Source organism: Melopsittacus undulatus, chromosome 7 (assembly GCF_012275295.1).
Source record: "Melopsittacus undulatus isolate bMelUnd1 chromosome 7, bMelUnd1.mat.Z, whole genome shotgun sequence".
NCBI lineage: Eukaryota > Metazoa > Chordata > Aves > Psittaciformes > Psittaculidae > Melopsittacus > Melopsittacus undulatus.
In genome coordinates, this window is record NC_047533.1 from 48036533 (window position 1) to 48057906 (window position 21374).

The 21374-nt window shown below is 36.1% G+C and overlaps 1 protein-coding gene across 1 annotated transcript in view; it reads left to right on the top strand.

The window, feature by feature from the left end:
• Positions 1-21374, top strand: part of CCSER1 (coiled-coil serine rich protein 1) — a 446682-nt gene that overhangs the window by 371103 nt on the left and 54205 nt on the right. The gene's annotated exons all lie outside the window — the stretch shown is intronic.

Below are 21374 nucleotides of genomic sequence, written 5' to 3' on the forward strand. Positions count from 1 at the left end.
TGCCTCATTTCTCTGGTCTTTTATTTTCTATCTTCAATTCTTAGCTTCCTGTGGTGGGAAATGATCCTTAGCTTATGTTCCTGTCCACATGCACTGTCTACTCAAGATCCAGTTGATCTTTGAGTTTGTTTTTTTCTAACATATTAAAGTCTTGTCTCTTACAGTCTGTAACATCAAACTCTTCTGTCTTTTCTGTCTTTCCAGTGATTTGAGCCTTTTTTTTCTTGCTAGAACATCAGTTTTCCAGTGGGCTGCCTCTTTAAAAGCTATTGGATATTCAGAATTTTCCAACTGTGGACATTTCTTGATGTAACCCTGACTTAATTCCTTAGGCCGTTATTTCTTGTAGATGATTTCCACAGGATTGCTTTTCTTTCTGAGGCAAGAATAAAGGGTGAATACTGCATCCAGTCTTTCAGAAAATTACTTTCTTACACTTCAGAATTTTGGACACTTGACAAAACATTCAATTTTGGTTCTCTTAAAAGAAGATTATATTATGTTTATATACAATATGGCACTATCTACTGAGTCTTTTCTGCTGTTGGTTATTATAAATTGTACCAGAAAAAAAAATAAGTTCAGATTTTTTGTGGCCTTTATTCTCTTTTTTTCCCTTTTAATTGTATTTTTCATCAAAAGCCACAAAGTTTTCTTCTGCTATTTTTGGTATCTTCCTTTAGCTTAATTCTTTTCTTATGATTTTCCTTATCTTTCTTTTATCACATCATCTTCTTTCCTTTGTGTCTTATTTAATCCATTCTTCTATTTCATTACTTATTTACACCCCTTTTTTCACAGCTTGTCCTCCCTTCTTGTGACTGGGGGTTTGATTGTGCTAACATAAACAGAAGCTCAGGCACATCATTAGGCTTTCTGGGAAGCTGGGTCTGATAAGCAGTGGGGAAAGCATCAGTTTCAATGTGAGGCTAACCGTTTCTCAGTGCCTTTTCAACCTGCAGATAATGGCAGGCTCTTGAAGGCCCTGATTAAGAAACCATATCAACCTTGACTGTGTTAATGTGTAGGCAGCCTTTAGCAACTGCTTGTGGAGCTGATTAAGGATTTAGGGCATAAAAGCAGCTACCCTGATACAGCATGCACTCCTGCATGAGGGAGCAGCATGCCTGTGCGGTACCAAAGACCCAGTAAGCATATCTGATGTCCAGAGAAAGATAATATTGATCTCTGTCTAATTGTATGACTAATAATATGGAATGTCTTCAGGTAGGATAGGTAAAAATCAGTAGATGAAATGAGAGGGGATAAGAATAAATCCAAAAGGCAATACTTACTTGGGCATCTTTTGTCACCTGTATCTATTAGAAACTGCTTAGACCCTTTTTCTTTGGTAGAATTGCAGGATTTCAGTTACAGCCACTGGAAAGGATTCTATACTTGATGTCTGCATTCAAATGCATGAATTTGCATTGTGTATAATGGGTTATGCTCTCTAGAAATAAGCTGGTTTATATATATATTGTTCAGTTGTGTCATATATTGAATATATATTGGCACATTCTTTAGCATTGAGAAAGGTGATGCAGCCAACAGATTTCTTGTGCAGCAAATTATCAGCATATAGTTCTTCTGCTTTGAATTTGATTTACTTTTGGTGACTGGAAGTTTAATGCCATTTGATCTCATTCGTACTTATTGAATATATACTACTTTTAATGGACTATATTACAAAGGCTAATAGCAGTCCTAAAGCATTTTACGATAGTTGATTTGTACCACTGCAAACTGATTTTCCTTGTTGTGAGGTTTAGTAGAAAATTGACAACAGGGTTTAATAATTCATCTGGTGTTTTATGAAGACTGAAATAATTTCATCCTTTTGTTGACAGGTCTGGCTACATACCAACACCATTAAAAGCTGTAGGGATGACAGTAAAAAATTATAAACCAGCCAGGCAATAAGAAGCCTAGCAGAGCACACATTGCTCTTGTAGAGAGTAAAATGGGGGTTGCCTAGATCGATTCTTATGATACCATAAACCATTGTGTCTCTCCCATGTGCTGCTGCTTTTCATTGAATCAAGAAAATCTATGCCTCTGTTTTAATGGAGAAGTTCTGCTCTGGGGTTTTCGTTCTGTTTGATATCTCTGCAAAATCAGTCTGGCTTCTCCTGTTCCCTGATGTCTAATCTCATCTCTCTGCAGGATATAAAAAATTACTGCTCACTGCTGTAGGTGTATAACACAGGCTCACTAGTTTGCATAGTCCCATTAATTTTCATAACATCTTATAGTAGGTACTGAGCCTATTTTACTGGTTGGGAAAATATGTAGGACAAATCTTCCATATCCATACAACTGTGGAAATATATAGAGGATGAGAATCTAGTTCCATGAATATTGTGGCAATGGTCTTTTGGAGGAGGGAGTGGAAGTTGAATTCTGTGCAAAAGTAATTATTTTGTTAGTAATAATGCATGCAGCACTCTTCGCCTTGGCAGGATCTGTTTCTGTGAACATGGAAGGAAAGCCATACCGCATTGTTACTGGTACTGCATCGGGATACTACACCGGTATCTATTATGTTTACAGGCAAACTCATTTAACCTTAAAAATTGTCAAGTTTTCAACAACAACAACAAAAAGATGAAGTTCATGTCTTCTGCTTGATTCTGGTTTACTTAAGCTTATTAAAATGACAGTTTTCTAATGTTTTGAAGTTGTGTCCAAAGTGCAAGCATATTCCCTACTGGATGCAACTGGCTTATTATTATAGATTACAGATAGGTTAATGTTTTCATAGTCATCTGCTTGAGTTCTTCTTTTATATATGTCAGACAGAAAAAAACAAATAAGTATCTTACTATACTACAGATGAAATATTCTTCAAAGGCACCTTTTAATATGATAAAACTTTCTGTAAAAATGAGTAATTTCATCAACAATGACAGTAAATTCTGATGTTTGCTTCGAAGATTTAACCTGTAAGATAGTGCTTGATACCATCTTTAAAGATAAGGACTTCATTAGGACAGGTGTTTAATCATATTTATAGAAAGGGAAGTCATTTCTATCCTTAGTGTATATCCTTAATTTGAAAGGTGCTGAAGGACAGTATCTGCAGGACTTCAATGTTTTCCAAGTTATTTTGTAATAGGCTTTTTTATTTTGTCATAGGATTTCCACACATTTAAATTCCTTGGGGGGGAAGGGGAAATAGATGAAGCCATGCATATCTCCGCAGCAGTTTCACACTCAGATGATTTTTCTCTAGTAATTGTAGTTAAAACTGCTCTTTTACCACAAAATTAGCCATTTTTTTTTTGTTTTAGGGATAGCATTTGGCTTGCATAAGACAAAGATAATACCAGTGGTGCATAAATATAGCAGCAGCTGAGAAAGAATAGTTAAGTCTAAATTTTGCTTGCTTTTCTGTTAGACCAAAGACATTTGAATGACAAGTGTTTAAAGCATTGACAACAGCAGATAGACTCTCAGGAAGAGTTTTACCAGTACTCAGTGCCTGTCAAAGTTAACCCTGAAAGCCATCATCTTTGACTCAGATTTTCATCTCATTTCCAATTGAGAAACTTAACTAAGATGGAAAGAATCCTTTCTACGGCTTATCTCAGCAATTTAGAAGGTAATCGTTCTTTGTAATTTGAATTGATCAAGACTATGAGAACTTGTAAGCCTGAAAACACATAATTAGCTATACAAGAGGGAATGAACTCAATGCTAACAGCTATTTAACATATATGTACTAGTAAATTCAGAGTCCATAGTTAATAGGCTTAATCTGGTTATGGGTTTTTTGGTACATAAATATGTATATTTTAGGCTTATTTTGCTGGTTGGTTTTCTTCCCTTAGTTTAGTCTCTACCTTGTTGCTGCTTTTTGTGGGTGAGTCTGATGAAGGTTTGACCTTTTCTAAAAAATGCATGTAGAAAGATTCTAATGCATAGGACAAGAAGTACTTTTAAGTTGAAGGACTGACATAGTGCTCATTTTTGAAGTTGAAGTCGCGAAGACTGAATTTGACATAAAGATTGATACGGATCAGTGATGTTATTTGGATAAGTCATTTGTCATGAGCAGGCTATGCTGATGAAAAAAATAGGTTTATTTTTTCATAAAAGAATAATATGATTGATATCATAGCCATTAAGTTTTTTAAAAATACGTATTTGAGAAAATATGAGTGATCTACAGTAAGTAGAGTGCTAATAAGATAATGAAGGACTTGTTACCAGACATGTTACCAGGACGTGTTACCATAACTTTGTTACCAGAGTTAGAAAGATGTTATGATTGACTATTAAAGATACATAGAACTTGACAAAATTAAATTATAATTTGTTTTAAATCTATTGGACTGTGTTTCTTTTAATCAAAACTATTATTTTGTTAAAAATAAATATTTGTTTGATATGACTGGTCCAAACACAGCAGAACTCACAGTAATTTTCAGATTCTGCCTGTTCATGTTATCCTGAAGATTTCTATGTGCATGTTTTCAAAACTGAACCATTGTTTGGATTTTCCTGTGTCATGTATCACAAAACTGAAGAAATGGAAATTCTAAGTTTATTTTGAAAGTGTATCTCATGTGTTTCTGCATACCCATATATAGCTCTGCATATCTAAAGAATCCTATTACTATTAATTTTCAAACCAAAACAAACCTATGTTTTTTGTATATGTGGCCAAGTACTTCAGCAGCAGCTTTTGTTCTTAGTACTCACTGACAGTAAGTGTTAGAAATGTGATTGTATTCTTTCCACAAGCAAACTGATGTAAATAGAGTATTCAGTGATGACAAGGAACAACATGAACATAATTTAAAGGTTCAGTGGCCAGTTCAACAGGGATTTTGAAAGTATTCTTTTCACAAGTATACAGATTCTTTTCCTACTATGTCTTTATTGTGTAATTTACAAAACATGTGAAGAACAGATTCATTGTAAGAATTGTAAGCATTAGTCTACAAATGGGTTCTTCCGTGTAGCCTTATAAAAAGAAAATAGAAGGTATACAGATCAGTCTTATAATATCTGGAGGAGTGTTTTTAAAATGTTTTAAAGCTGGTATTATGGTACAACATTACAAAAAGCATACTTAGTAAAGAGAATGAAACTTTTCTGAGTATTTAACTATAATACAGAAAAAAACAAGTGTCCTTGGTTGCATGTGGTATTTCACCACCTCTTTGCATTCTTACAAGAAAAAATCCCAAAACACTGAAGATCCAGAATCTTCTTTCTCTCTTTCCTCCCCCTTCCCAAAAGATTTCTTCTGATAAGTGATAAGCTAATCCTGTTACTAAAGAAAACTGTGAAATAGGTCTTACTCCAGGACAAACATAACTTTTTAGTATGTTGAATTATTTTTCAGGCAAATGGACAAAAACAGTTTTTGATTTTGCGTTGTTGATGGCAGTTATACTTCAAGTTCAGAGAGGATCAGCTCAACATAGTAAAGCAGAACTGCTCTCAATGTCTCTTTTGTGTTACTGCCTTTCTTGAGATTTGATACTTAACCCCAGTTCCACTCAACAGCTCATAAGAAAGTGTAAATAATAAATATGCCATCTCACATTGTTTTCAGTCTTCAAGATGTGTGGAATGATACTGTATGGATTACCAAAGCTATAGCTAGCTTTATCCTATATGCATAAAAATCTGATACTGAACAGATTTTACCTGAATAAAGTTCATCTGTCTTGCATTGCTGAAATTACCTTTTTTCTGTAGCTTAAATAAATCGACTGTGTACAATTGTCAGATGACTATGCTGAAACCTGTTCAGATCCTCCTTCCTAGATATGAAAGGTGGCTGGTATGGTGTGGTAGGTTTGATTTGTTTCTATTGTTACTCTTTCACAGCTTAAGCTGCAGAAAATGTCTCCTTACATTGGGCTATTAAAATCTAAAGTGATTTCCAGATCACATGTCGGACTAAATATTCCAATTCAGTTGCTAAGGATACCATTGAGCCTCAAAAATATAATGTACAAGAAAAAGAAATATGCAAATAATGATGGGTTGGGAAATCAGTATTAATAATTCCTAAAGTAACACCCAGAAAAATCCCTCCACCTGTTCCAATGATTGAAAATTGACCCAGGAATCTTACTGGTAAATATTTTCAGTTTTATTGGTAATGGTTCACCCTAACCACTCTCAAGTAATTAGAAATCTTTTGGGAATATAAAATTCTAGGCTTAGAACTGGTGTGGCTTCAGGAAGGTACAGCCTTTAATTATGCCTGATCCAAGTGAAATAAAAGGAAGAGGATTAAGAGGTGTGAGATCAATAACAAGCAAAAGAGAATTGAGTCCCGTGGACTTGTGCACATTCAGGTTCTTAAGATGATCTTGAATCTGATCCTCTCCTACAGTGGGCCCAAGGTCTTCATTCTCAGTCCCTGCATCTGCCTTCCAAGACTTGGGTGGTGTGGTCACAGCTCTTGCAATTGAAGACTAAGATGAAGAAGTCACTGAGAACCTCAGCCTTCTCCAAATCCAGGGTAGCCAGTTCTCCTGTTAATTTCTGGAGAGAGCCTATGTTATCCCTAGTGTGTCTTTTGGTTGTGGCATACCTATACAAGATAGTCCTGTTATCTTTCACATCCCTGGCCAAACTCAATACTAAATACATCCAAGTTGCAAATAATCAGGAATAAATAAATAAACTAGGCTGTGTGCTGGTTTTTGCCGAGGTAGAGTTAATTTTCTTCATAGTAGCTAGTATGGGGCCATGTTTTGGATTTGTGCGTCAAACACTATAAATAAAAGACATTTTCATTACTGCTAGGTGGTGCTTATACAGAATCAAGGCCTCTTCTGCTTCTGACACTATCTAGCCAGTGGGTAGGCTGGGGATGCATAAGAATCTGGGAGGGGACATAGCCAGGACAGCTGACCCCAACTGACCAAAGGGATATTCCATGCCATATGATGTCCTCCTCAGTAATAAAAGCTGGGGGAAAAGAGGAAGAAGGGAGGATATTTGCAGTCCTGCCATTTGTTTTCCCAAATACCCATTATGTGTGATAGAGCCCTACTTTCCTGGAGATGGCTGAACACCAGTCTGTTGGTGGGTAGCAGTGAATAAATGCCGTATTGTGCTTTGCTTGTACATGTGCAGCTTGTGCTTTACTGTCTTTTAACTGTCTTTATCTCAACCCATGAGTTTTCTCACCTTTTACCCTTGTGATCCTTTCCCCCCTCCCACTGCAGGGTAGGGAGCAAGTGGCTGTGTGGCGCATAGTTGTTGGCTGGGGTTAAACCACTACAAGGGCTTAGAAAGATTTACTGTTGCTTAAAGAGAAAGAGTGTGTAATTAAAATTATGATAAGGTAGTCATGATTGTAATAAATTATTGAGGTTACAGAGATTAGACATTAAACTACTGTGTAATGAAGAAGAGACCTTGAATGTGACTGTGTTCTAGGCCTTTAAATGTTAAAAAGGGGGGGGAGGGTCCTAAAATTTAATCCTTTCCTTAGCAGGACTTTGTCAGACTGAACAAAACTCTTAAGATGATTTTCCTTTTTTTTGCATCCTAATCTGCCATTCTTTTACCTGTTGCTTACCTGCAACTTAGAATTGGCAAGAAATATATGAAAATGTATTAGCTAATCAGCGGCATGACTGGGGGAAAAGAAGCCCACATATTTCTGAAGAAATTCCAGTTACCAATTAACATTTTCATTATAATAATTGAGTCATAGTTAATTTGCATTAGGATTTATTATCTGAGCAAACCTGACCTATTAAACTTTCTAAATCTATTACTGTCAGCTAATGTCATGATTACAGGAAGAGTATGAGGTGTGCCATAGCAACATGGCTGTCCCACCAAATATTTAACTTGAAATCACCATTCTGCTGTTTATCGAATTATTAGACATGATAAATTATTTTATGCAAGCCACTCTCATGTCCATCTTTTTAATACTTTCTTTGTCATTATAAGTGCCTTTAGCCTTACAGGCTAATTAAAGGTTCTCGTATCAAGTCTGATTACCACTCTAATGTTTTCCAGGCATGCTTGGTGATGAGCTTGGCATATGAAACAATTTCCTACAGTAATAAAACTAATTAAAGCGAGCAGTCATCCTCACATCACTCTTTGATGAATTATAATGAGCTCATTAATCTATCCGGTCTCACTCACCACATCTATTGGCTAAGCTTCTCTTGGGGGTATGTCAGGATAGAATACTTCCCCAGGAAAAAATGGACAGTGAAATGCATCTAGTCTTCCTTTTTTTTTTTTTTTCTTCCCCTTTTTTGACAAAGAATCAGGAGACAGCAGAGGTCTGCTGTAGGTGGAATATGCTTTTTAATAATCAAAATGAGAAAGGATAAGTAACTAAGACCCTGTAATGATGGCAGAAGAAGAATCATGCAGGAACTTAACTAGGTCTAACATTGCACTGTGATTGACAGCATAATTAATGCCACTATGGCACACACAATTCACTTAAAATATGATCTTAAAAAATATTCTAGTAACTGGATCTCTGTGAAACTGCCTAAAGAAAATAACATCAAGCTCTTTTTTGACTGAGCTTCCTGGCATTTTTCTTTGTTTCTTCAAAATGAGCAGAGAAGAGGTGGTGAGATTTGAGTGGAAAGAGTTGATTCGTATGAGTACCCTTATGGAAGAATCGCCTGTTTTTTCTGAGATCGAAACCCTGCAACTTTCCCAATTTGTAAAAGATCAAGTTTAGTAATAGGCAATCACAGCTACCCACTGGACTTAACTAGGTCTTATTAGCATTTGGCTGCTTTTAATTCAAATACATAATTACAAAGTTATTACCAGGCAAATTCATCTCTAGTTTATATCCATTCATTTAATGTATTTTAATATTAATAAAAAGTTCTGCAAAATGTATACTCCCATCTACAGAAGGTAGAGTCGATATGCTGTTCCAAAGCAGAAGCAGCAAGCCATACATGGCAGTAAATTTTCTTCGCTGTCTTCTGTGCCACGGACTTTTTTCTTATTTGTAACAAAGACTCTTGAATGAGTCTCTGCTTGAAATGGGAATTCATTTTAACGCAAACCACTCAAGTTTTGTTTAATTTTCCTGTAAAGAAAGAAAGTGTGGGCTGCTCTAAAATCTCAACAAGGAGGTGACCAGAGCAGATGCAGTAAATGCAGGTGATATGGGTTCAAGTCCCTGTTGTGGGTGTGAGGAAGTGCATGCATCTCTATCCACCTCCCCAGGGTACTCTCAGCCACTGAACTCATGTTCAGTGCAGGGTAATGGCTATTCTTCCATCTCAATAGTATGAAAACATTTTGCCCCTGTAAGTTTCTTCAAAACTGAGTAAGTTTTATGTAGAAAGGTCAAGAGCTTTTTCTAATGAACTAAACACTCTAAAGGAGGAAAATATGTTGTTATAAAATCCCCAATTGGCTTCAGATTTAAAGAAAAAAAGGTAATCTGCCACTTGGTTAGAAAGAAACAAACAAAAGATGTCTTTGCTTCATGGCTATTGCTGTTTCACATGGTATCTTGGCATTATTACAGGGTTTGTTATTTTTTTTTACAGAGGAAAATTGCATACAGACTATCTGCCATATTTATAGCACTCCTATATACATTTCTGCCTTAAGGAGAAAAAGCTAATATAGTTCAGGTTTCTTTTGTAAGACTTTGTATTCTTGAAATACTCTGATTTAAAATGTACAGTGGAGGAGGATCTCCTATATTATTTTATGTGCAGAATTTTGTTTCTGTTTGTCTTTGTGCACTGAGTTCTCTCTGTACATGGTAGCTCAACAGGAAAAGCATTTCTGTATTAGCATGCTTATTATGCCAGTGAATGTTACCCTAATTAGACTGTACTGTTTTCTGTACCAGCCAAACTAGGTAGTTTATTTATAGTTGGTACTGTATTGTTTCAAGAGACTTAAACGTTGTAGTTTCACTGTAATTGTCTTGTGACAGCATCACTTTTGTTTCTCTCTTATCTGACAAAACCTTTTTAATTTTACTTTTGCTTAAAAACTCATTAAGATAAAGAAATCTTTTCTCTTGTAATGATCATAATTTTCAACCCAGAAATTAGATTTTTGTATATGTATGCAATGTTGGTGGTATTTCAAGATTGATATAGCTGCACAAATCTACCAGCGAAATTTCACATTGGTTGAACAAAGGTTCACCCTCGAATGAAAAAGCGTATTTTCATTTAAGTTTTGTAAGTGTTTGGGTATACAGTCTGTGAGAGAGTCACTCTGAATGCATTGTCTAGTTAAGTCTGTCTAGATTTTTTTTTAATTCTTTTTTCTGTGACTGCATTATTTGAGCAGTCATGTAAAATTCAGAATGCTGTTGTAGAAAATATAAGCTGGTGAAGATGTAACCACTTGAGGAGGAAAATAAAAGCAAAATATTTTATTGAAAGCATCAAAATAATGAGTAGTGTAAATAGTTTTGATAAAAAATAGACATAGCCAATTATCTTTTTTGAAAGATACATATTGAAAATTGCATTCTTCTGTTAGCCTGAATTATTCTTATATTTATTTATATAAGTGAGATGCCTAGTGACTGACTTTGTAAATCTGTGCTCAGTGTGAAGTATGTTCACTGTAATTCCAAATCTACTCTTTCCTACCTGATATAAGGAAGGGATAAAACCACTGTGTTTCTATACAAGAAATAGGTGTTCAAGAACTCAGTATTTTGGAGAGGATATGTCAATAATTTGCTAAATTGCTCACAGAAACAAATCCAGCTGTTTAGCAAGTGTTATAAAGGCAGGAAACAATCTTCATGTTTTATATGTGCAAGTCTCACATAAAGTAGCAAGATGTTTTGAAATAATCAGAATGTATTATTGATTTGCCCACCAGCTGTGCATCATTTTATTTGCTCCTACTTTTATTTAAAAGGACAGTGATACTATCTAGTATGTTTATTGATCGCAAATATTATATATAGTTTGAGAGGATATGATATTCTCCACAATAGCCTCTGCACTGTGTTTGTTTTTATATCATTATGGTACTTCTATGGTCTTATTTTAATGAATATGAGAGTCTTGCAGATTTAAGGAACGTTTTGGAATAAAAGGAGTTAAGACTGGTATGAAAGTGCTAGAAGAATTGACACAGAAAATAGATAATGTGTTGAGGGTTTGTTTTTTTTTAATAATATGTCCACAGGTAGAGATGTCATTAGGCATTAATCCAATATTTGTGTTTACCTTGTGGAGAGACAGAAGTCCTTTTTTTCATAGGCACAGAGTTCAGGAAACCTGTCACTTGTTACAGGTTATTCTGGATGCTCCACTGAAATACCTACCTCCCTTTTGTATGTCTGAATTTCCTGCTCTGAATAAAAAAAAGGAGCCTCTTCATATGGAAATGTTTGGAATTTACACCTGAAAAGAGCCCATAATTAAAAATACTGTGTATATAGGAATTTGGAGGGGGAAAGGGAAATAAGGAAGCAATTTGTCATCTGTTGAAGTGTAACAAAATTATCAGATTCCCTATATTTAAAAATGTATGGTAGTTTCAATATGCATACTATTCTTACTACTTACCTGCAATAACTGGTATTTAATGGCAACTTGTATGTCACTGTAAAATCTATTTTTATTTTCATACATTATCCATGCATACAAGCATTTGTATATTGGATTCTAAAAACTATCCTGAAATTACACATTATTTTCATAATTATAACTTCAGCCAGGGCTGGCTGGATCTCTTCCTCTTTCTTAATCTCTTAAGAATGTAAGATTACTTCTGCAAATTCTCCTATATGTTTGGTAGGTCTAAAAATGTATTTGTTTCCTCCCTGAATCATCCTGGTCAATGTAGAATTATTTTTATCAAGATCCTAAGGAAAATCTTGACGTGGCTTTAAAAAATAATAATTGGAAAATTTAAAAATGTATTTTGTCTCTTACTGTGCACAAGAGGTGGTTTTGTCACATTTTTCCTCACAACTGAAAGAGCTGAAGTCACTATTTTTTAAGGCTGTCCTTTCCTCCTGCTTGAAATCTTCTCTCTTGTGATTCCAGGAAGTAAGAGAAAAGGACTATTTTAAGGCATAAATGTTGAGTATGTCATAAAATAATGGAAAAGGTGTCACATTTTCAAGCTAATATAGTGGAAGACTACAGTGGATTCAGGGGAAACTTCAGCTTGGTAGCCTGTGCTGTGTTGAAGCCAGAAGGAAAGTTGCTGTTTATATCCTCTCATGGGAGCCAGGATCTGATTTGGACTTTTTTCCTTCCATTTAGATAAGTGAGGTTTTATGTAGAACATTATCCTCTGAATATGAAAAAAATGCATTTACTGCCTTGGCGGTAATGAAACATTAAAAAAAAAAAGGTAAAAGAAAAATACAGCAGTTGGCAGATATTTTTACTTCTTGGCCTAACTGGTTTTATCATGCTGCTTGCCAGAAAGAAAACTGTGACATACCAGTGAAAAAGTAGCTGTATTTCAATTGTGAGTGGAATTATGTCTGTGCAGAGTTACAGATCTTACGGGTACTTTTTTCATGTGAATTGGCCTATATGTATTACATGATTAAAGTTGGTTTGTGTGTAAGAATGGGAAGGGGTTTTGCTGTTGCTGATTTGGTACTAGGGCAATAAAATAGATACAAATAAGATATTTTTTCCTGATTATGAGAGTTAATAGGAGAATATTACATTGCTAAACTTCATGGTTACAATTTAATGTAAAAATAAAATAAGCAAGGCCAAAATACTAAAATAACAAACAAAAAATCCCACCCTGATTGTAAAAGGTTTTATTTGAATTATTAAATGGTATGAAGTCTTCCAGAGAGTTTCCAATGCTGAAAGATAGTTGTTGCATAAGAAAGCATTCGTGACAAAAGAGGTTATTGGAGAAAAGGGTAAATAAACTGTATTTCGACACAAGCAAATACACCAACAACATCGGGTGACTAGTCTGGGAAGTCTTGAGATGTCAGTTGAAAGTATCTGAGAATAATAATAGAATAATGTAGGATAGGAAATCTTTGCACCAGCTACTCATTCAAGTACGCTAAAGAAATATGCTAGAGAAATTGATACAAGAAATTGCTGAAATTCTAACTCTTGCCTTTTATCTGTTGCTTAAATCATCTTATTAGCAAAATGATAGATGGAAATAAGATGACAGGTTTTGTTGTTGTGTTTTTGTTGTTGCTGGGTTTTCATTGGTTTTGTTTTCTTAAAGTTCTCTTCATTTGGCTTTGTTAGCAGCTAAATTAGTAAAACTGTTCTGGAAAATAAAGGTACTTGGCCCATGAATTAATACAATAAATGGGGAAGAGCAGACCTGACTTTAAGATTTTAATCATAATTCAGAAGTCTGCTAGAAGAGTCATCAGCATGTGAATAAGGATGATCTGTTTTGTGTGGTTAACTCAATTTCCCAAAAGCTTTCAACAAGGCCCTTTATCTAAGGCTTTTAAAATATAAGAGGATGAGTGGAAAATTCTTCTCTTGGATCAATGGCAGATTAGATGTTGAGTACAAAGGATGTAAGTAGTCATTTATTAAAGCAAGAATTATGCATCCGGAATGGTCCAGAATAATCAGAATTAGAATGAAGTGTTGCAGAAAGATCTCATCATGCCAAATGATTTAAAGATGAAAGGCAGTTGGAATTCAGTATCAGCAGACACACACAGGGGGAAGAACAGGCCAATTTTTCTGAATCAGAGGATTTGTAGACCCTGTGTGTAGTTCCCTGAAAACACCAGCATAGTAGTTATCCAAATATAAAGAAAAAACAAACAAAAAACCAACAACATATATTTGAGTAGTTGTTCTTAACAATTCTTGAAGGGCGCTTAACAGATTAGGTACAGGGATGTTGTTCCTGAAGTTTGTTTATTCTGAAGTTTGTCACGCTTGATTTTAGGCTTATGAAAAGATTTGTGATTGACATTCTTCCCCTTCTGCTGAAGAATGTAGAAGACATGGGTTTTTCTATATATCTGAGCCCTTAATTTCTAAGTAAAAATTCAAAATAATTCTTAATGCGAATTAAGATATCATAACCCAATTGTGTGAATGGGTGGCTGAGCCACTGATCAAGTGCTGATGGAATCCTGGTTACCTGGTTTGAATGAGTGATATAGTGTAACTAGAAAAGGTGGATCAAAGGTTTTGATCAGAGATGCAGGGTGGTTTCTATAAGAAAGGAGGTATTCTTGAGCTTCAAACAGATAATGGGTGTTAGGCAGTAGGTATGCAGACTTTATAAAACCATGGGAGATATGGAGAAGATGAATAGGAAATATTCCTGTCTTTTTTTAAGGAAGGAGCAGTGATGCTGTTTGGCAGGGGGTTTGAAACAAAAGGAAGGTTTGGGGAGTTGGGTTTTCTTTATATTTCTTGGTTAGTTTTCTTTTCATGAAGATATAAGTGATTTAGAGATATCACCAAAGGAGGAAGTATGATACTGTGGATGTGAATTCTGGCTCAGGAAGAACCATAAGGAGGGAGTAAATAGGGTGGTTATATCAGGAAAAATACATTTATGGGTTTTTTTATCCATTTCCACTCCTGGCTGCCGTTCACAATTTCTGAACGTTAGACACACCTTGTGCTTCACCTGGCATGATCATTCATTTTATGTTTAGCAGTTTATTAATCCAACTGTGTTCCTTTAAACACTATGCTTTTTATTATTGCTCCTGAAAGGAGAAATATAAATAGAAAACCAAACATTAATTTGCTCAATGCATATTCCACAGTTAACTGACAGTTGGATCACTATGAAGAAGACATTTACTTAGCTCTGTATTCATAAATGGCTGAGGCTAAAACTGCACAGCTTCACATAGTCTGTTACCTTCATAGTAAAATATCAGTTGAATTCTAGTATTCGAATAAATATAGCTGTTAGAAATTGTTTCATTAAAATATTTGACACATTCCATGTAATTGAACTTAGGTAAATATGGTATAGAATCACGTAAGATTTTATGAGGATTAATAATCCTGTGCTTCCAAACTCCATTTGATTTTATGATCAAGTGATGAAATATAGAGCTGTTCCTTCAGAAATGTCCTTTAAATGCTATAACTGCACTGAAAGATGTACATAATGATGTCTGACATGACCCTAGCTTCCAAAGCTGGTTCAGGGTTTTATTTGTTTTGTTCCCACTGGAAAGACACCCTGTAGTGGGACTCTGCTTGTGTTCAGTGAAGGTGCCATGGGAGATCACTCTGAGTTGTCATGTTATGCTTTAATGGGAATTTCTCAATTGTGGGCTTGTGCTGGGCTTGAGCAACAGCTGACATGGCAGTGTCTGAAGTCATTACCATTGCCTGAAGTCAATCGTTGCTCTCTAGGAGCATTGTCAGGACTCAAGCCAAGACTAACTGGACTGAAACAGCACCAAAGCAACAGATAAGCCAAAGAAGAAAAACCAATGTGCTTTGCGCATGTAAAGAATTGCAGCAAGCCAGTTCCTTCCTCTCTTGATGTGATTGAAAGGAACTGATATGACAGATATAAATTGATACAATATATAGACCTAGAGTGAACACAAAGAAAAATAAAACCTTGGAAAGACATACTGTGTACATACGGTAACATGGTATAAACACACAGAATCATAGTATCATAGAATAGTTTGGGTTGGAGGGGACTTTGAAGATCATACAATTCCATCCCCATCACCTGCCATGGTCAGGGACAACCTCCACTAGACCAGGTTGCTCAAAGCCCCATCCAACCTGGCCTTGAGCTCTGCTAGATATGGAGCATCCACAACTTCTCTGGGCGACCTGTGCCACTGCCTCACCTCCTTCATACTAAAGATTTTTGTTTTTTTCCTAATGCCCAATCTAACTTTCCCCTCTGTCAGTTTAAACCATTCCCCCTTGTCCTGTCACTACATGCCCTTGTAAAATGTCACTCTTTAGATTTCTTGTAGGCCCCCTTTAGGTACTGGAGGACTTTTGTAACTTCTCCCTGGAGCCTTCTCTTCTCCAGGCTGAACAAGCCCAGCTCTTCAGCCTGTCTTCACAGGAGAGGTGCTCCAGCCCTAATCATCTTCATGGCCTTCCTCTGGCTTTGCTCAAGCAGGTGCATGTCCCTCTGGTGGTGGGGACTCCAGATCTGGATGCAGTACTCCAGGTGGAGTCTCACAAGAGCAGAGTAGAGCTCTGCCCTCAACCAGCTGGCCATGGTTCTTACAGTGCAGCCCAAGGTAGCCTTCCACAGCTACTTTAGTTTAAAGCCTTCTTCACTGGCTTGGCAAGCCTGTGACTTAAGACTGGTAACTTCATTTTGACACCTGAAACAGTGCAGTCTCAGGTTCTCTGCCTCATGTTAAGGTCATTAAAACTTTCTTTAAAATGCTAATAACAGTAAGGAGTAAACTAAGAGGTAAATGCTCCATCCCTGCGTTCAGGTGTTCAAGGCCAGGTTGGACAGAGCCTTGGGCAGCCATGGTGTAGTGTGATGTGTCCCTGTCCATGGCAAGGGGGTTGGAACTAGATGATCCTTAAGGTCCTTTCCAACTCAAACCATTCTATGATTTTAAGATTAATGACCTGATAAAATTCTGTTTCTGAACACAGTCAATATCCTGAAGTCTACTAATGTAAGTAATGTCAGATAGGCAAATGCTCTTCCTTTTATTAAAACTATTAACACAAATGGGGGCTCAGTTTGGAGGGAGATAATGGTGCTTCTCCACAAATTTCAAGTAAGATCCACAATAGTACTTGGTGTTCTTCAGATGCCAGTAGTGTAGAGCAAACCATAAAGGCTATCCTGTACATAGTCTAGACTCTGTACTTAGAATCATAGAACATTTACAGTTGGAAAGGACCTTAAGATCATCCAGTTCAAATCCCACTGCCATGGGCAGGGACACCTCACACTAAACCATATCACCCAAGGCTCTGTCCAACCTGGCCTTGAACACTGCCAGGGATGGAGCATTCACTACTTCCCTGGGCAACTCATTCCAGTGCCTCACCACCCTTACAGTAAAGAATTTCTTCCTTATATCCAATCTGAACTTCCCTTGTTTAAGTTTGAACCCGTTACCCCTTGTCCTATCACTAAGTTCCCTAATGAATAGTCCCTCCCCAACATCCCTATAGGCCCCCTTCAGATACCAGAAGGCTGCTATGAGGTCTAGACTCCTACACTGCTGGCATAAAAATCCTGTACGTGTTAAAATAACCTGTGTTTTCTCTGAATATTACAGACTGTTATCCAGAAACTTATTAATATTGCTGTCTAAATCTGCTGCATAACTTAGAGGAAGCTTCAGCTTTTCTGGTATTTATGTAGCTTTCTGGACCTGATCATCAGTTTTCAATTTCTTAGTGTGGTGTGTTAGTGTATTTTAAGTGTATTTTAAGACACTACATCCTAAGTAATTGCTGATTTTTTGCATTACCTTAAGTTGGTAAAGAATCTACTTAGCATCTGAAATTCAGAACATTTGTCAGATTAGTTTTATAGTACTCTAATATTATGGTACTATTTGGCAGCATATTCTGTTTAATATTGAAATAAAATTGCAGTAAATTTATCTTCCATAATACTTGGTTAGTTCTATTTATAGCACTTGGATTGCACTAAGCATGATATTCCCATTTGTCTGAAGTATGAAGAGGAATAAAGTAAGTTTTCAAAAGGAAAATTATTGGTTTTTTTCCGCTTATGCATAACCTGCTGCAGCTGTCTTCACACATGCAGTACCATTTGTCATCTTGTGACCTGATCTGATGAGAAACAGATTTGCTATTATGTTTAGCATTTTCCCAGGTGGACAGAATTAAACTGAAATGGGAAAATACTGGTACTAAGATATAGCGATCACTGTTATAGCCTGTGACTAAAAGTCAGTAAAAGAGTGATAATTGGAAGAAGTAGAAAGATGATAATTTGAAAAATACTCTGACCATGAACATGTATAATAATAAAAATATAATAACAACAGTTGAACCATAGGGAATATATATCTAAATTCTGTTTGGTGGTGGTCATTTGGTTTTTTAATAGTATCAGAGAATATAAACAATGGAAATATGACAGACATTTTGCACCAACAGCTTTATGAAGTATACTTAGAATTTAGATTATAACTTTTTATTATCTTCATTTAATAAAAGCAGTTCTATTTTATTTACTTATTATTATTTACAGATCATGCTGTGTCTAACAGTTTTCTTTAAGAATGTGCTGTTCATTGACTTTTTATCTAGTATTTCCAGAGTTTTGGACAGGCCTGCTATGGACATGCATACTGCAATGGAATGCAGTATTTTTACAACCAGATATTCATAAAATAATAAGTATCAATATAATATGTAACAGTATATGTAATATGCAATACATTCCTACTAATGTAGGAATGTTTCTTCCAGATGTGTAATTACAGTGTAGACTTGGTATGCACTTGATTGCAAGCTCTGTTAAAAGCAGGCCATCCTTTTCAAGTCCCCTCATCTTTGATGTGGTGTTGTGACGATTCCTTAGAAAGGAATTCTGGCTTTCAGGTAGCTTTGGGTTATTTTTTTTTTGTTTATCATAAATCCCCAGTGAACCTTATTTCCAATTCTCCATTCACCTTAAGAAGCCTCTATAAATTTCTTGGTCTTCCTGTAGCAACCCTGCACTGTATTACAGTGTCACAGTACCTAATTGAACATTTCAGGCTTCCTAAGGAGTAAAGGTGATTTGTTCATGAATTCACGCTCTCTGGTGTGCATTGCTATTTGTGTCTGGGCTAATAAATGACATGGCATTCCACAAGTGTTTGCTGCCCCTCTCCGTCCCCCTTCAATGATGTATGAATTCTTTGGTATCTTCCACTCAAGCCTTCACTGAAATATTTTGGCTCTTGTGCAAAGTGTGATTTTTGGTGTCTTTTCTCCTTCCCTAGCTTTTCAATAGTTGGTTTCTGTAAGAACTGTATTCACTGTTTTGGTAACAGTTGGTTCTATAATATTTTTTTATTTCTATTACTGCTACATTCAGGGAGGTGTATGGGATATTGAAATTACCCAGGCTGTTCTGTGGCTGACTACTTTTCTCTTTTATTCCAGTATGTTAATTTCTTTCTTCTATTTGTGTTCTCAGTTGGTATTATAGCAGAAATGTCCTCAAAATATAATAGAAACAGGAGAAGCAGCAAGCACGATTTGTCTTCTCCCTTTGTCTTGCATTCATAGAACAAATGACACCTGTGCAGATACCACGCACTAAAATAAAAACCCAGTTCTATGCTGTGTTCAACAAGGAAAAAAGAGTGTTCTGCTCCTTTCAAACACAGTATAGTGTAGAATAGATGGAATATAGAGTGTATTTATTATTTGCTGCTATTTTTATTAAACAGTAACATGAAACCTGGGGCATTGCTAGCATTCCCCTTTTACTAGATAATTCTGGGTAACTCCTACATTGGCACTGATGTACCTGTACAGCAGGTTACAAGAAAGATCCTGTCTCAAGGTCATTCCTTGCTGAGATGTTTGGGTGCAGATGAAGTCTTCTCTTTGGCAGCAGAAACATGAAGGGTGAGGATCCAACCCTCATAGTCTCAAGTATCCCAGCACAATGGGTCCCCCAGAAATTAAAGTACGTGCTTTTTATAAGATGTCATGGTCTGCACAGGAGCTAATAATGCAGCATTTTGATTTACAGGAGTCATGCCTCACTGGCAAGTGTTAATCAGAGTTTCCCTGATATGCGGCAAGACAAGAGAAAATTATTACCCTGGATATTTTTTCTCCAAACTGTAATGACAGTTACAGTCTGTATTGTATGAGAGATTGTTGCATGGAATATTGAAGTTGAGTACCTGGGGAACTGTGCTGGGTGAAAGGGGTCAGTGTCAGTCCTTTGTGTGGGCTGGAAGATCCAGCTGGGTGCATGACTACTTTTTGCCATGAGAGAATGCAGCATGCTTTTAAGTCTTTGGAAGCTCTGGGAGGCGAAACTGTTCTTCAGGCTCTCACTAGGCCAAGGGAGGCCTGCATTTCTTCTTAGACAATACCTGGTACCAGATCTCATCTCAGAAATCTTTTGTGCTGTAGTTACCATACACAAGACAGCACGCATGCTGTGTGTGCTTTCTCCAAGTTGTTTTTTGTAAATGTCTTGGCTATAGGACCTTGCTGTTTTCCTTCTTCTGCTCCTCTATGTTCTGCTAACTTTTTTTTAAGTTAAAAAGGGGAAAATCAGGAGATAACAATAGTATGAAACCAAACTGACCAGAAGAACTCTGAATAATAAAACTAGAAATGGAGGACAGTAGCTAATGCCACATAATTTTCAAAGGCTTTTTTTTTTAAATACCTCACTTTCAGAAAAAATAATAGTGAATGTCTTGATACTTGAAGACACATTTTTATAAGCAGGTATTATACTAACAAAAATATTAAATTTGTACTAATAATGCATCCTGTGCTGAGGGCTCTATTCTGGGATGTGCTAGTGTTTTATTTTCAGTTAATATTCCTAAACAGCAATCTCTTAGTAGATAGTAAGCATGAAATGTCGCTATACCATATAGCAAAGAAAAATTACCATGTTTCTCTAAAAGAGGTAATGCAAGTTATGCCTTTTTCCCAACTTTGAGTCTTTCAGGAGATCTGTACATAGTACTGAAGTAATGTGTAAACACGTCCATTACCCACCTGCCAGAAATAGCATATCTCATTTTGTTGCAGTTGTAAATATACAGGGGTTTATGTGTGAGCATCTTGTTTTTATTCCCAGTTCTGTTAGAATGGATGAGGAACAATATTATTATTTTGAAAGGTATTTATTATAGCCAAACATTTAACTGAGGGAAATGGACTTCACATTCTTTACTGTTCTGCCTCATATTTGTGAGTTCATTTGGAGTTACAAGCACATTAACAATGACAGAGTTCAAGATTATCATGGTCATTATACCCTTTTGAACCCCTAAGCTCTTTGTGGTCTGAATTTCTTCACTTTTATATTTATGTGGTAGCTTGAGGTCCAATTTTAGTATTTTTAAACTAGTGTTGTGTAAATGTATTTCCGACAGGGGTTTTTTTGTTTGTTTTTTATGGCATATGTTTTTTTGTCATTGCTGTTTTGGGGTTTTCTGTTTGCTTGGGGTTTGTTTGTTTGTTTTTAAATAACGATATTCCAAACCAGTAAAATTCCCAAACTTTGTAGATACGACTCTGTGCTAGAAGGATGTAAAGATACAGTTCTTCCTTTACAGTTGTACAATCAGCTAGTTGTCTGGTTCATTTGCTAGGGTTATATTCTTCAGCAGTTCAGTCATTTAATCTGAGTTTCTCCTCCTTGATATTTATCAGAACACAAAAATCTGATCAACATTTTGTCTCCAAGAAAGGGTGTTTAAACTGACATGAACTCATGAAATTGCC